The sequence below is a fragment of the Chiloscyllium punctatum genome, chromosome 6 (genome assembly GCF_047496795.1).
Source record: "Chiloscyllium punctatum isolate Juve2018m chromosome 6, sChiPun1.3, whole genome shotgun sequence".
Taxonomy (NCBI): domain Eukaryota; kingdom Metazoa; phylum Chordata; class Chondrichthyes; order Orectolobiformes; family Hemiscylliidae; genus Chiloscyllium; species Chiloscyllium punctatum.
In genome coordinates, this window is record NC_092744.1 from 15,202,523 (window position 1) to 15,217,637 (window position 15,115).

Here is a 15,115-nt window from a genome sequence, read left to right on the forward strand (position 1 = left end):
TGTTATGTATTGCTTGGACTGGAGCCCATGTGTCTCTGGTTGTTTCACTCCACACCAGTTCCTAGCTAGAATTTGACACGCAAACACTTGTGGAAGTAGACAAATTGAGGTTGGTGGATGTGAGAAATGGATTGTGCAGATAAGAGGGTGGGGTGATTTGAGATATTTAGAGTGAACTGGCACACAGATAAGGATGAATATGAGAATTGCCTGGTCAAACAGGGGTGTGAGGTAGTGTGAAGGGCTTATGCCCGAAACATCAATTCTCCTGCTCCTCGGATGCTGCCTGACCTGCTGCGCTTTTCCAGCAACACATTTTCAGTGTGAGGTAGTGTGTTTGGATACAGAGGCGTGAGCGAGTTCACCAGCAATGCATGTTGGTCAGTGGAATGCCTGGGAAGGACGTCATTTTGTGGCTTCTGTGTGCTGTGTGAAACAATGCAAATATTTTGCTACTTGCATTTCCTGCCCCTCCTCAGGCCCTGTGTCCCCCTCAGGCCCTGTCTCCAGGTTTGAGTAAACCACACTCCTGCTGACTTCCTCAAGCTTTGCTTCTGTTTGTCTCACCTTTCCTAACAATGCAACTAAGTACCTCACTGCATTCCCTCAGAAATCCCCCAGCAGACCTCCAGGTAAGAATCCAAGACCCTGGGAGTTGCTTTCCCAGGTCACCTTTCTGTCTCTCTGCTTGGTGCAGGCATAAAGATCTATCAGAAGTTCCTGGCAGAGGATGGCATACTCATTGACATGGACACTGAACTTTACTTGGTGATCAGAGTTTACAAGTTTCCCTTCAACCTGAGGTGAAATGAAACACTCTGAACAGGGGTCGGGTTGCATTTCTGATAAATAGCACATGGCAGAGAAATGTCCATATATTCAGTTTGCATGGGAAGATAAACTCGAATATGACTCATTGAAGTGCGGTAGCAATTTTAATGTTTTTCACAGTATCTCCGAGAAATGGACTTCTGCTGTTTATGACATTGGGAGAAAGTGAGGACTGCAAATGCTGGAGATTAGAGTCAAAAAGAGTGGTGCTGGAAAAGCACAGACGGCCAGGCAGCATCTGAGGAACAAGAGAGTCAATGTTTCAAGCATATAAGCCCCTCATCACGAATCCCTCAATGTGAAACATTGACGCTCCTGCTCCTCAGATCCTGCCTGACTGGCTGTGCTTTTCCAGCAAAATGTGTCTTGACCATTTATGGCATAACCTTTTAAGCAATGGGGAAATGACGTGAACTCTTTAGTATTAGTAATTAAGCAGGGATGCAGGAGAGGAGCTGGGTTTCTTGCCAAACGGTGGAGTGGACTCCTGAAGATTTAAGGAACAGGGACTCATTGGGGTGTGCCTTACTGGTTATAACCAGATCCACAAAACTTGAACAAAATGAATCAATGATTGTTGAAGGACTCTGGAAACATTGGCCTGGTGTGGTGGGAAGTAATGAATCTCTGCTGGAAAGCTGAGATCAGAGTTGATCACACAGTCACTTGGAAGGTCCCCACAATCCAACGTTGCTGCCCGTTCCACTATCCCTCGATTCCGAGAGTTAAAAGCCTTGTCTCTCCCAGCCTTTCCTGTATTCGTGGAGGTGGCTCATCCACAATTTTCTGGGCAACAGAATCAAAATATTTGCCATCCTTTCAGTCAAGAAATGTGCCCTCGTTTTGGAACTAAACGTTTGGCCCTTCATCCTCGCGCAGTGCCCCTATGTTTATATATTCCCTGATCAGTGAAAATGATCTCTCAGCATTTACCCTGTTGAGCTTGTTCAGAATCTTGTGCGGCTCTATGAGATTGCCATTCATTTTTCTAAACCCCAGAGAATGCTGACTCAATTTGCACAATGTCTCATTCATCAGCGATCCATTTCAGAGATTAACTTAATGGATCCTTGCTTCCATTGTCTTTTCTTAAATGTGGGGACCAGAACTGCACATTGTACTCCAACTGCGGCATCACCAAGACCCTTGTGCAATTGTAGCGACTCTTCTCTATTTTTGAACTATTTTTCCTTTTCAGAAAAGGTCAACACACCATTTTAACAAAAAAATCTCCAGGAAGAGGCCCCTTTTGTACACCCTCCATTTACTCACTCACTCATTTTTCTTGTCGTAACACTGTTACTCACTAAATCATTCATTTGCCTCTAATTCACTCACTCACTCTTCTTTCTCATTCGTACTGTGCATGTTTTTACTCATACTGTGCTTTCTCACTCTCACTCACTCACTTACTCACCCACCAACCCACTCTTTCCCCAATGACCCACACCTTCCTTGCTGCCACTCTCCCTCCTGCTTGCGGACCAACTGTAAAATAAGCAAATGGCAAGTTTTCAATGTAACCTAACCAATCTTATATGAATCAAAGCAGAAATTGCTGGAAAAGCTCACAGGTCTGGCAGCATCTCAGTTCTGAGGAAGGGTCACTTGATCCAAAACGTTAACTTTGATTTCTCTGCTCAGATGCTGTCAGACCTGCAGAGCTTTTCCAGCAGTTTCAGTTTTTGTTTCTGATTTAAGCGTCTGCAGTTCAATCAGTTCAAATTTTATATGATCTTTACTGTATTCCTTCCCCCCCCCCCCCCCCCCCCCCCATTCTCTCCAGTTTCAGTTCCTACAGGTGTTCACCATAGATAAAGGGGCATACGTGAATTTTGTTGTGCTTTTCCCTGAGATCATGGCTGATTGGATAATCTTCAACTCCACATTCCTGCCTTTTCCCCATAACCCTTGATTCCCTTTATGATTAAAGACTGGTCTATCTCCACAGCCCTCTGTTGGGAAGAATTCCACAGATTAACTGTGAAAAGAAATTCCTTCTCATTTTTGTCTTAACTGGGTAACATATACTCTTGAGATTAAGGCCTCTGGTCCTAGACTCTCCCACAAGGTGACACAACCTTTCTGCACCTTCTCTGTCAAGTCCCCGAAGAATCTTCTATGCTTCAATAAGGTCACCTCTCATTTTTCTAAATTCCAAGTACAGGCCCAACATACTCCAGCACTCCTTGTATAAGACAGTACCTCCTCACTCAGAATTAACCTAGTGAACCTCCTTTGGACTGCCTCCAAAGGCTAGTATATTTTTACTTGGATCAGGCATCCAAAACTGTTCACAGTATTCAACAGTTGCCTGACTAGTGTCTTGTATAGTTTCAGTAAGACCTCCCTATTGTTATACTCCATTCCCAAGGGGATAGAGGCCAAAGTGAGGACGGACAATAAATGCTGGCCAGCGAGTGACACCCACATCCCACAAATTAATAATAAACTTTCTGTTTGCCTTCTCTATCACCTGCTGAACATGTGTCCTAGCTTTTTGCGATTAATGCACAATGACTCCCAAATCTCTCTGCTTTAGCTATCTGGAGTTTGTCCTCACTCAAATAGTACTTGACTCCTGCATTCTTCTTACCAAAGTACACAGTCCCTTTGTGTCCCTTCTTATTAAGCACACAATTTTACCTCATTGTATTCCAACTTTTGGTAACTCTCCTAAACTATCTCTCTTCCTCTGCAGACATTTTGCTTCAGCATTTCTAATTATCTTCCACCTCATTTTGTATCATTTGCAAACTTGGTGAAAGTATGTTCACTTCTTTTAACCAAGTCATAGATGTATGTTGTGAATACATTTGTAATGTAAAGATACATTTGAAATTATCCCCCACCACCCCCCCCCGCCCCCACCCCCCAGGTCATTACTTGGATTTCTCCCCCCGCCCCCACCCCCCAGGTCATTACTTGGATTTCTTGCCAAGATTAAATTCTGTTTTAAAGTTCTGTAAATTACTGGAATCCTTATTCAGGTTCTCGACCAAACAAAATGTTGACAGTCATTTCATTGTTAGAGATTAAAGAGGATTTATAAAGTAATCAGGAAAATAGTTCTATGAGTTATACAAGCATTTCTACTTTCTAGAGTAGCTCAGGCACAGGTGAAGAGTGAGGTACTGGAAAAGCACAGCAGGTCAGGCAGCTTCTGAGGAGCAAGAAAATTGACGTTTCAGGCTAGAGCTTGAAACGCAGGAATGGCTGACTTGCGCTTTTCCAGCAACACATTCTCAACTCTGATCTCCAGCATCTGCAGTCCTCAGTGTCTCCCAGGCACAGGTCAGCACGAGTTTAGGTCTGACTTCGTTTCTGTGTCCTTCATCTTTTGTTTTTCAGTGATTCTGTATATCTGTGTATTGGAACATCTCATACCACCCTCATTATCTCTGCCCCCTCAATCTGCCCTCCAGGATTTCTTCTGTCATAATTTGTCAAAAGCAATAGACTCTCACCATCCTTAACGCAATCAGAATGGTTAGTACCCCATCATGGTTACACTAACCGACCATCAATAATTCACTCATAATCCAATCAATAGACCGTTGATATTTACTGATGTCTATACCAACTGATCTGCAATACTCAATCGATATCTACTTCCTGGAGAATGATGAACAAAGTTAGCAATTATCCACATACCAGCAGTTAACTGTTTGATTACCAAAAGTCCACATGAGTGTTCACCACAAAGTTCGATAGGTGAAATTCATAGTACCTAGAAAGGCATACAAACCTATTTTTCTTTACTGAGGATGTAGACAAATGGAACTATCATGTTAACCTTTTATATACAGGCATTCAATAGTGATCACAGTAAAGTATAAATTTTCCTGATCACAATGTTTCACTCTGCATCAAAAGTCAAAGAAAGTGATGAGAATCATTGTACAGTTTTTAAAAAATTTGCACATTACGTATTTCTGTTTTGTCTTAACATTGAATTCTAGAACACACTTGACATCCACATACATCCATTTTCCACTTCTATTTGTTTAAATTATTTCACAGATGACTGTTATTTCCTCGTTATTTTAGCACTTTTTTGCCATTAGAATGTTAAATTAGTTTGTGTGTATTTCCGATTCTATCACTACAATAAGTGCGTGAGAAATGAGGAACTAATGCATTATTAGCTATTTGGATACGTCGCTGTCAGTCCAAGACTAAGAAGTTATTAATTGCCAACATTAGTGACAAATGCAGGCTTGCGAGAGAATTGAGAACATTTCAGCATATATTCATCACTTACTTTTTGTTCTAAAGTGAATGGATACTTTATCCTAATATAATGTACTAAAGCTTGGCGGTTTCTGGAGGTTTCCACAGATTTGCGGAGTGTCTTGATTGTAATATAAATGGTTCTGAGCATCTTGACAGGAGGATGTGGAAGGCATGTTTCCTGTTTTGAGTGAGTGCACTGGGTGGGGGGTTGGTGGGTTGATTTATTTTGTATTGAGTGGTTTCCCTGTTAGAATTTCTTTCTCTGAGGATTGCACAACTTTGGGACTTTATCTCAGAAGGTGGTGTTGGGATCACTGACAGTTTTTAAGGTAGAGATAGATTCCTGTTGGGGACGGCAACCAGAGGATACCACGGTAGTGGAGTTCAAAACACAGACAGATCTACTGTCATCTAATTGAATGACTTGAGGGGCTGAATGCCCACCTTCTATTTAGCACTGCTGTCTCACTGTGCTAGGGACCTGAGTTTGATTCCACCCTTGGGTGACTCTGTGGAGTTTGCACATTGTCCTCATGTCAGCTTGGGTTTCCTCTGGGTGCTCTGGTTTCCTCCCACAGTCCAAAGATGTGCAAGTTAGGTGGATTGGCCATGCTAAGTTTTCCCAGAGTGCCCAGGGATGTGCAAGATAGGTGGATTAGAAATGGTAAATATGGGGTTATGATGACAAGATGGGGCTATGGGTCGGATGCTCTTCAGAGGGTTGGTGCAGACTGGATGGACCAAATGGTCTCTCTCTGCACTGTAGAGAATCTATGAATCCTGCCCTTAATTCATACGCTCATATGGAGAGCCATGCACATTTGTCAGATGATTAAAAGTAAACAACAGAAGCTGGCAACAATTGCAAATTAGAGGGGCAATCTTTTTCAATGGGACATCTATATCATTATAAAGGACAAGTGACCAACTGAGGTGATCGTGTATAAATGTAATCAATGCTGAAAAATTAAGTGACCAAATGAATATCAGTTGCTGGTGATCTTGACCCCAGAAGTTGCAGGGTATTAACATACTAGTGATCTCAAACTCTTCTCTGCCTAATATTATCAATGGCAGATGCATTAATCAATATTGCTGCAGTTTTGTGGCACCTTGCGCTAAATATGGGGGTCGCAGTTTGTGATGTAATAAAAACCGTAGCTATAAATTATGATGGGAGGTGTCCGACACACAAATATTGTTGGAATGTATGTTTAAAGTCATGGCCAGTTGGGCTTGGTTACTTTAGTGAAGGCTTTAAAAAAGAAATTGGGTCAGGCACTCTTTCCGGAACAGGGATCCCGGGAGTGTTTATGGAAGATTGGTTGTACTGTACTGGTTTGCAACAGGAAGTGTACAAATTTAAGATAGTTAACTTTCTTCTTAGTTAAAGTAATCAAAGTTTGATGTTATCTCTGAAAAACTCAGAGATTGAAAGATACAGGCAGTTTGGAGGAAACCTGGTTGAGGTCAAAAGCAATATAGTTTCTCTCTTAAAAATAAAAAAAAACAGTTCATGGAAGCCACTGTTTTCTCGATGGAAGATTTTAGTTGTGCAGCTTCCAGATTGCCATGATGTGGAGGTGCTGGTGTTGGACTGGGGTGGACAAAGTTAGAAGTCACATGACATCAGGTTATAGTTTAACAGGTTTATTTGAAATCACAAGCTTTCGGAGCGCTGTCCCTTTGTCACAGCATTCCGAAAACTTGTGATCTCAAATAAACCTATTGGACTATAACCTGGTGTCATGTGACTTCTGACTTCCAGATTAGGTTAGAAATCTGTGGGTTGTGAAAAGCTGAGAAAGGCTAAGCTCTCTGTTTTATGAATATTCATGTAAGAACACTTCACATTTCACAGGAAGGAACTGGTGCAAACCAGCTAAATCAATCATAAAGATTCATTACACAGAATTAACTTTTCTGGAGCTGTAAAGAGTTTGGGGAATAGATTGAAACTTTGATTTGCTGGATATGTTAAAACATTTTCTGTAATTGTGTTCCACATCTTGTTTTTGCATTTTGTGTAATTAACAACAGAACAGACATTTAAGAAACTCTGCAACCTCAAGTGACTGTCATTCAATGAATGAGGACTCTGTTAACTGATATGTATGGCCAGGTTTCAATCATGGTTCTGAATTCTGTAGTAGTACCATCAGCTAAGACCATAATTTCAAAGACAGTTCAAACACTCTGAAGTACTTTTCCTGTAGATATGTACATTTAGTGTCCTCATTGCTCTATCATCATCTTTTAAGATGCTTCTGTTTCTTTCTTCATAATTTGAGTAATATAGAGCTATTGCAAGTTCAAGGTGATTTTGCAAGATTGACGTTGTATTTTGTTTGGACCATTGAACTGACTGCTGGATGGTTCATCGAGTATGGATCGTGATGCTTTAGCGTGTAAGGACAGGTCGTTGTGTGAATCGCTGTCCTTTGATGTTTTCTCCAGACCTAACTTTGACCTGAAAGCCTTGCAAAACAGGAAGTAGATCACTGGATCAAAGCAGGCATTCAGCGTTGATAGCACAATGGCCAATTCTTTCAAGTGGTAGAGTGTCTTTTTCCAAAAGCATCCAGAGATGACATTTAACTGAGTCAAAATGTAAGGAAGCCTCGCAGCGTGGTAGGGTACAAAACACACCAAGAAGACAGCAAGAAGGATTAGGATGTTGTTCTTTGCCTTGGTTTGCTTCTTGAGTGAGCTTGGAGATGGGGATTTGTCGAGACGTTTTGCTGTTTGAAAGTAAAAGAAACAGAGCCCGGTGAGCACGCAGAGGAACAGAACAGTGCCACCCACATGGAGGCATATGTGCCAGTAAATTCCTGAACCTTTTCTAGAGTCCAAACATGTTCCTGTGGCATTTGTACTGTTCTGGGGTGACTTTTTCAGTGTCAGCAGCATGTACGAAAACCCAAGGCTGAGAAGCACACCCCAGGTTATGCCAGCAATAATTTTTGCGGACTTGAGTTTGTGAAACGCGTATGTTTTGAGCGGTTTCACAATTTTCAAGTATCTTGTGGCTGCAATGTATCCCAGGAAGAGAATGCTCGAGTACAGGTTCAAGTAGAAGATGCACGTTGTGAAACTGCAGTAGGTTTTCCTCAGGGCTGCTGAGCCCACTTGGTTCTCACCAACGATTCTCATTGGCAGTGTCAGGACCAGCAGGAAGTCCGCTATGACCAAGTTCTTTAAGTAGATGATGATGCTGTTGCTGTTGGGAACGTGACAGAAGTACACCCAGAAAGCCAGGCTGTTGAGGATTATTCCCACTGTACATATCAACGCATAGGCAACCATTGCAAATGTTGTTAAGGTGTTTGAGGAAAGCAGACATGTGGTGTTGCCAGAGGAATTTGTCCCGGTGACATTATCGGTTCTAGTTGTTGAATCAGCCATCAGTGCATCTAAATGTTAAGGTAGAATGTGTTAATCTTCTTGATGGCATACACGCAACAATTGACTAATAGACGCAGTGTTCGAGGTTCGTTGACTTTTAAAATAATTATTATTCATAGAGTCATTGAGCTGTATGACATGGAAACAGACCTTGTGGTCCAACTCGGCCATGCCGACCAGACTACTTTAGTCCCGTTTGCCAGTGCTTGGCCCATAATCCCTCAACCCTTCCTACTTAGACACCCATTTAGGTGCCTTTTAAATGTTGCAATTGTACCAGCCTCCACCACTTCCTCTGGCAGCTCATTCCATACCCGTACCACCCTCTGCGTGAAAACATTGCCCTGAGGTCCATTTTAAATCTTTCCTTAAAATCTTTCCTTTAAATCTCACCTTAAACCTATACACTCTAGTTTTGGATTCCCTTACCGTAGGAAAAATGATCCTGATTATTTACCCTGTCCATGCCCCTCATGATCTTATAAACCTCTATAAGGTGACCCCTCAGCCATCGACTCTGCAGGGAAAATAGCCCCAGCCTGTTCAGTTTTTCATTATATCTTAAACTCTCCAACCCTGGCATCATTCTTGTAAATCTTTTCTGAATTCTTTGATTTTTACATCATTTTTCCTGTCGCAGGGAAATTGATAGCTTTTTGGTGACCATTTTTATGTCCATTATGGAACTCAATAATAGCTCATGATAATTCTGATGTGTTTTATGATAAGACAAACTAATGTTTTTCTGATTGAAATGCATTTAAAACTGTCTACCTTTAGCAAGAAACTTTTAGAGTTACAAATGCTGTAACATTGTGACAAACTGTACAAAGTCAAGGTGAGGTTGCTGTAATCTGGGTGACAGTGAGGGGGACTGGGAGGAAGCAGCCAGTGCAGGGACCCCCTGCGGCCGTTCCCCTCAAGAACAAGTATATTGTTTTGGATACTTGTGGGGGGGGACGACTTACCAGGGGTAAGCAGTGGGATTCAGGCCTCTGGCACGGAGCCTGTCCCCGTTGCTCAGAAGGGAAGGGTGGAGAAGAGCAGAGCAATAGTTATTGGGGACTCGATAGTTCAGGGCACAGATAGGCGGTTTTGTGGAGGCGAGAGAGACTCACGTTTTGTATGTTGCTTCCCAGGTGCAAGGGTACGTGACGTCTCTGATCGTGTTTTCCGGGTCCTTAAGGGGGAGGGGGAACAGCTCGAAGTCGTGGTCCACATTGGCACCAACGACATAGGTAGGAGGAGGGCTGAGGATGTTAGACAGGCTTTCAGGGAGCTAGGTTGGAAGCTCAGAGTTAGAACAAACAGATTTGTTGTCTGTGGTTTGTTACCCATGCCACGTGATCGAGAGTCGAGGAATAGGGAGAGAGAACAGTTAAATGCGTGGCTACAGGGATGGTGCAGGAGGGAGGGATTCCGGTATCTGGATAACTGGGGTTCTTTCTGGGGAAGGTGGGACCTCTATAAACAGGATGGTCTACACTTGAACCTGAGGGACACTAGTATCCTTGGGGGGAGGTTTGCTAGTGCTCTTGGGGGGGTTTAAACTAACTCTGCAGGGGCTTGGGAACCTAGACTGTAGCTTTAGGGTGCAGGACCTGGAGTGTAGGGAGGTTAGGAACATGGCATCAATCTCAAAGGAGGGTGCCTGTAAAGAGGAAAGTGGCTTGAAGTGTGTATACTTCAATGCAAGAAGTATATGAAATTAGGTAGGTGAACTTGCAGCGTGGGTTGGTACCTGGGATTTCGATGTTGTGGCTATTACGGAGACATGGGTAGAGCAGGGACAGGATTGGCTGTTGCAGGTTCCAGGGTTTAAATGTTTTAGTAGGGTCAGAGGTGGGGGTAAAAGAGGAGGAGGTGTGGCATTGCTTGTCAAAGATAGTATTACAGCGGTGGAAAGGACAATGGATGAAGATTCGCCATCTGAGGCAGTTTGGGCTGAGGTTAGGAATAGGAAAGGTGAGGTCACCCTGTTAGGAGTTTTCTACAGGCCTCCTAATAGTCCTAGAGACGTAGAAGAAAGGATTGCGAGGATGATTCAGGAGAAGAGTGAAAGTAATAGTGTGGTTGTTATGGGGGCTTTAACTTTCCTGAAATTGATTGGGAAAGCTATAGCTCGAGTTTGTTAGATGGGTCGGTGTTTGTCCAATGTGTGCAGGAGGGTTTCCTGACACAATATGTAGACAGGCCAACAAGAGGTGAGGCCATACTGGATTTGGTTCTGGGTAATGAACCAGGCCAGGTGTTAGAATTGGAGGTAGGTGAGCACTTTGGGGACAGTGACTACAATTCGGTGACTTTTACTCTAGTGATGGAGAGGGATAAGTGTGCACTGCAGGGCAAGAGTTATAGCTGGGGGCAGGGAAATTATGATGCGGTGAGGCATGACTTAGGATGCGTGGCTTGAAAAAGTAGGCTTCAAGGCAAGGGCGCAATTGATATGTGGAGCTTGTTCAAGGAGCAACTATTGAGTGTCCTAGATAAGTATGTACCTGTCAGGCAGGGAGGAAAGGGTCGTGTGAGGGAGCCGTGGTTTAATAAGGAATTGGAATCCCTTGTTAAATGGAAGAGGGCGGCCTATGTAAAGATGAGGCGTGAAGGTTCAATTGGGGTGATTGAGAGTGATAAGGTAGCCAGGAAGGATCTGAAGAGAGAGCTAAGAGCAGCAAGGAGGGGACATGAAAAGTCCTTAGTTGGTAGGATTAGGGAAAACCCAAAGGCTTTCTATAGGTATGTCAGGAATAAAAGAATGACTAGGGTAGGAATAGTTCCAGTCAAGGATAGTAGTGGGAAGTTGTGTATGGAGGCTGAAGAGATGGGGAGACACTGAATGAATACTTTTCGTCAGTATTCGCTCAGGAACAGGACACTGTTGCCGATGTGAATACTGAGTCACAATTAATTCGAATGGACGGCTTTGAGGTATGTAGGGAAGAGGTGTTGGAAATTCTGGAAAGGATGAAAATAGATAAGTCCCCTGGGCCTGATGGCATTTATCCTAGGATTCTCTGGGAAGCAAGGGAGGAGATTGCAGAGCCATTGGCCTTGATTTTTATGTCCTCGTTGTCTACAGGAATAGTGCCAGAAGACTGGAGGATAGCAAATGTGGTTCCCTTGTTCAAGAAGGGGAGTAGGGATAACCCTAGTAACTACAGGCCAGTGAGTCTCACTTCTGTTGTGGGCAAAGTCTTAGAGAGAATTGTAAGGGATAGGATTTATGAACAACTGGATAGGAATAATGTGATCAAGGATAGTCAGCATGGTTTTGTGAAGGGCAGGTCGTGCCTCACAAACCTTATTGAATTCTTTGAGAAGGTGACTAAGGAGGTGGACGAGGGTAAAGCGGTAGATATGGTGTATATGGATTTTAGTAAGGCGTTGATAAGGTTCCCCATGGTAGGCTAATGCAAAAAATACGGAGGTATGGCATTGAGGGTGAGTTGGAGGTTTGGATTAGGAATTGGCTGGCTGGAAGAAGACAGAGGGTAGTAGTTGATGGTAAAGGTTCATCTTTGGAGTGCAGTTACTAGCGGTGTTCTGCAAGGATCTGTTTTTGGACCATTGCTGTTTGTCATTTTTATAAATGACCTGGAGGAGGGGCTAGAAGGTTGGGTGAGCAAGTTTGCGGATATTACGAAAGTCGGAGGAGTTGTTGACAGTGAGGAAGGATGTGTCAGGTTACAGCGAGATATAGATAAGCTGCAGAGCTGGGCAGAAAGGTGGCAAATGGAGTTCAATGTAGCTAAGTGTGAGGTGATTCACTTTGGTAAGAGTAACAAAAAGATGGGGTACTGGGCTAATGGTCGGATACTTGGTAGTGTGGATGAGCAGAGGGATCTTGGTGTCCATGTACACAGATCTCTGAAAGTTGCCACCCAGGTAAATAGTGCAGTGAAGAAGGCATATGGCGTACTGGCTTTTATTGGTAGAGGAATTGAGTTCCGGAGTCCTGAGGTCATGTTGCAGTTGTATAAGGCTCTGGTGCGGCCGCATCTGGAGTATTGTGTGCAGTTTTGGTCGCCATACTATAGGAAGGATGTGGAGGCATTGGAACGGGTGCAGAGGAGGTTTACCAGGATGTTGCCTGGTACAGTAGGAAGATCGTATGAGGAAAGGCTGAGGCACTTGGGGTTGTTTTCATTGGAGAAAAGAAGGTTTAGGGGTGACTTGATAGAGGTGTACAAGATGATTAGGGGTTTAGATAGGGTTGACCATGAGAACCTTTTTCCACGTATGGAGTCAGCTATTACGAGGGGGCATAGTTTCAAATTAAGGGGTGGTAGGTATAGGACAGATGTTAGGGGTAGGTTCTTTACTCAGCGAGTCGTGAGTTCATGGAATGCCCTGCCCGTAGCAGTGGTGGACTCTCCCTCTTTATGGGCATTTAAACGGGCATTGGATAAGCATATGGCTGATAGTGGGCTAGTGTAGGTTAGGTGGGCTTGGATCGGCAGAACATCGAGGGCCAAAGGGTCTGTACTGCGCTGTATTTTTCTATGTTCTATGTTCTTACCAGACCGTGGGACTGCTCTGTCATTAGAGAGTGATGACTGGTGATGGTTTAACGTGAGGGCCACCACTGTCTCAGGTGAGGAGAGGGATTGAGAAGGAGAGTCAACTGGTGCAGGAGTTGAACCCATTCTGTTGGTATTCTTTTGCATTGCAAACCAGCTGTCTAGGCGCCTGAGCTAATCGACTGTACAAACCAGCAGTTGAAACTTTTGTGATTGCTCTTCTGAAATTCATAGAACTTTTACAGCAATTGGAGGATTTCTAAAGTGTGGTCACTGATGTAATTTAGGAACAGTGTGAATGAATTGGTACATTTAAAACATTAGCATTGAATACTGTGTTTCTATTGCCTTGGAGTGTGGAAATCACACATTGATAATGTAATTTTCTTCTGAATCGGTAAATGTCACAGGATAACTGAGGGAATTTCTGTTGGTTTAGATAATCAGCTTACGAGCTGGGCTCATTTCCTGAAAACTCCTGAACAAAGTTTGGTTGAAAAGTAATTGGAAATTTTAAACTGATAATAGCAGTTAGATGCGAATTTTGTTCACTATCTGTCAGTCCCCACATTTAGTCTCATTCATACGATAAATGCATCTGTTTATCTGATATTTGAGGTTTTACCTCAAACACTAACTTGTCGTACAGCACTGGTAAAACTGCTTGGTTTCTCTTCATCCAGCATGTTCTGTTCATATCTCTGTTATCTGATATTGTGTTTTTGTCTGTGATTAAGCGAATCATTTTTGCATTAAAAACAAAATATTGCTAATGCTGGAAATCTGAAACAAACACGGAGATTTACTGGAGAAACTCAGCAGGTCTGAGCAGCATTTATGCGGAAGGAAACAGTTGACATTTGAGTCCAGCATGACTTTTTTTTCAGAATTGACTCTGAATCATTTTGCAGATATTTTTCACTTTCAGGGTTTCACAGATGCAGGCTTTTAAACTCTGTGTGACAAGGCAAAGCAGACATTTGCAATGCATTGTAAACCAATTTAATAACGGGAGATATTCAATTAATCCTTTAAAGTGAGTAATTACAAATGTCATTCTCTGGTGGTTGATTTTTGTGCTGAACTCTCGATTTTATAATTTAACATTGAAGAGCCAAAAATGGAAAGGTATAAAGTTTTAATTTTGGGGCCAGTCCTAAAACGTTGTAAAACTCATGGGAGTTTGGAGTTGCTGGCTGGACCAGCAAGCTTGACGGCCTGAATGGCCTAATCCTTCTGCTATATCTTATTATCTTATCGCCGATTGCCTTCTTGAGCAACAGCTATGTTCTAATTTTATTTTACAATTTCTGCTATTCAAAAACATAGTTTTGTTCAAAGCAATAGTCAGAATTTGTATTTATCTGACATTTTTCACTTGCAAAATATTGCGTTGTTGAAGTGCTGGCCAAGATAATGTGCTGAAGTTTCTCTAGTAGTCTCCAGACTTGCTGGTAATGTCTCCAATGCGATACTCCCTTCACTAAGTCAAGGTGGGAGAAGTCAATCATAAATTTTTCTGTTGTGGAGGGAAGGTTTTGTTAAAGGCAAATTGTCTGCTTCAACATTCCACAACTTTCTGACAATTGCAATGCACCGAGACTTCTCTCAAGTGTTTGAGCAGTAAACAAATCTAAAGGTTTTGAAGCACCAAAGCAGTGCAATGGTCACTGACACAGATAAAATGATTTTTAATTATTTCTTTGAATCACTACTTGACTGAGAAGAATGTTTCCAGAGAGGCGCAGAACAGGTTTTGAAGGAATAACCAGTCTCAACTTGACACTGCTGGCCATCTATATGTAGTCTGACGGATACAATAGAAAATATGCTTACCTGAACTGATGTTTTTGCCCTGGTAAGTACCCCTCAGTGCCTGAGGGATGAAGAGTTTCTTGCAGCGATACCGGACAAGATGGCTCTGCAAATTTCTTTCATCCTCATGACATTCTTGGTCAATTTGTGGTGTTCAGCATTTCCTTTAAGAGAAGTAGTGAGTATTGAAATGAAGTGCACTCGTTCAGTTCAGTGTTGTGACTTAACGCTGTAGCATTATACAGCAGGAAATGGGTGTTAATTTAAAGGTCTAACAAGGCAGTACATGTTTTGAGTGTGCTTTTTCA

General features: G+C 42.7%; 1 protein-coding gene and 1 pseudogene across 4 annotated transcripts in view; one reads left to right on the top strand and one right to left on the bottom strand.

Annotated features, from left to right (window-relative positions):
- LOC140478741 (mediator of RNA polymerase II transcription subunit 12-like protein) overlaps window positions 1-15,115 on the top strand; it is a 609,926-nt gene that overhangs the window by 217,252 nt on the left and 377,559 nt on the right. The window lies entirely within an intron of this gene.
- LOC140478737 (P2Y purinoceptor 14-like) lies at window positions 4,445-15,020 on the bottom strand (annotated as a pseudogene).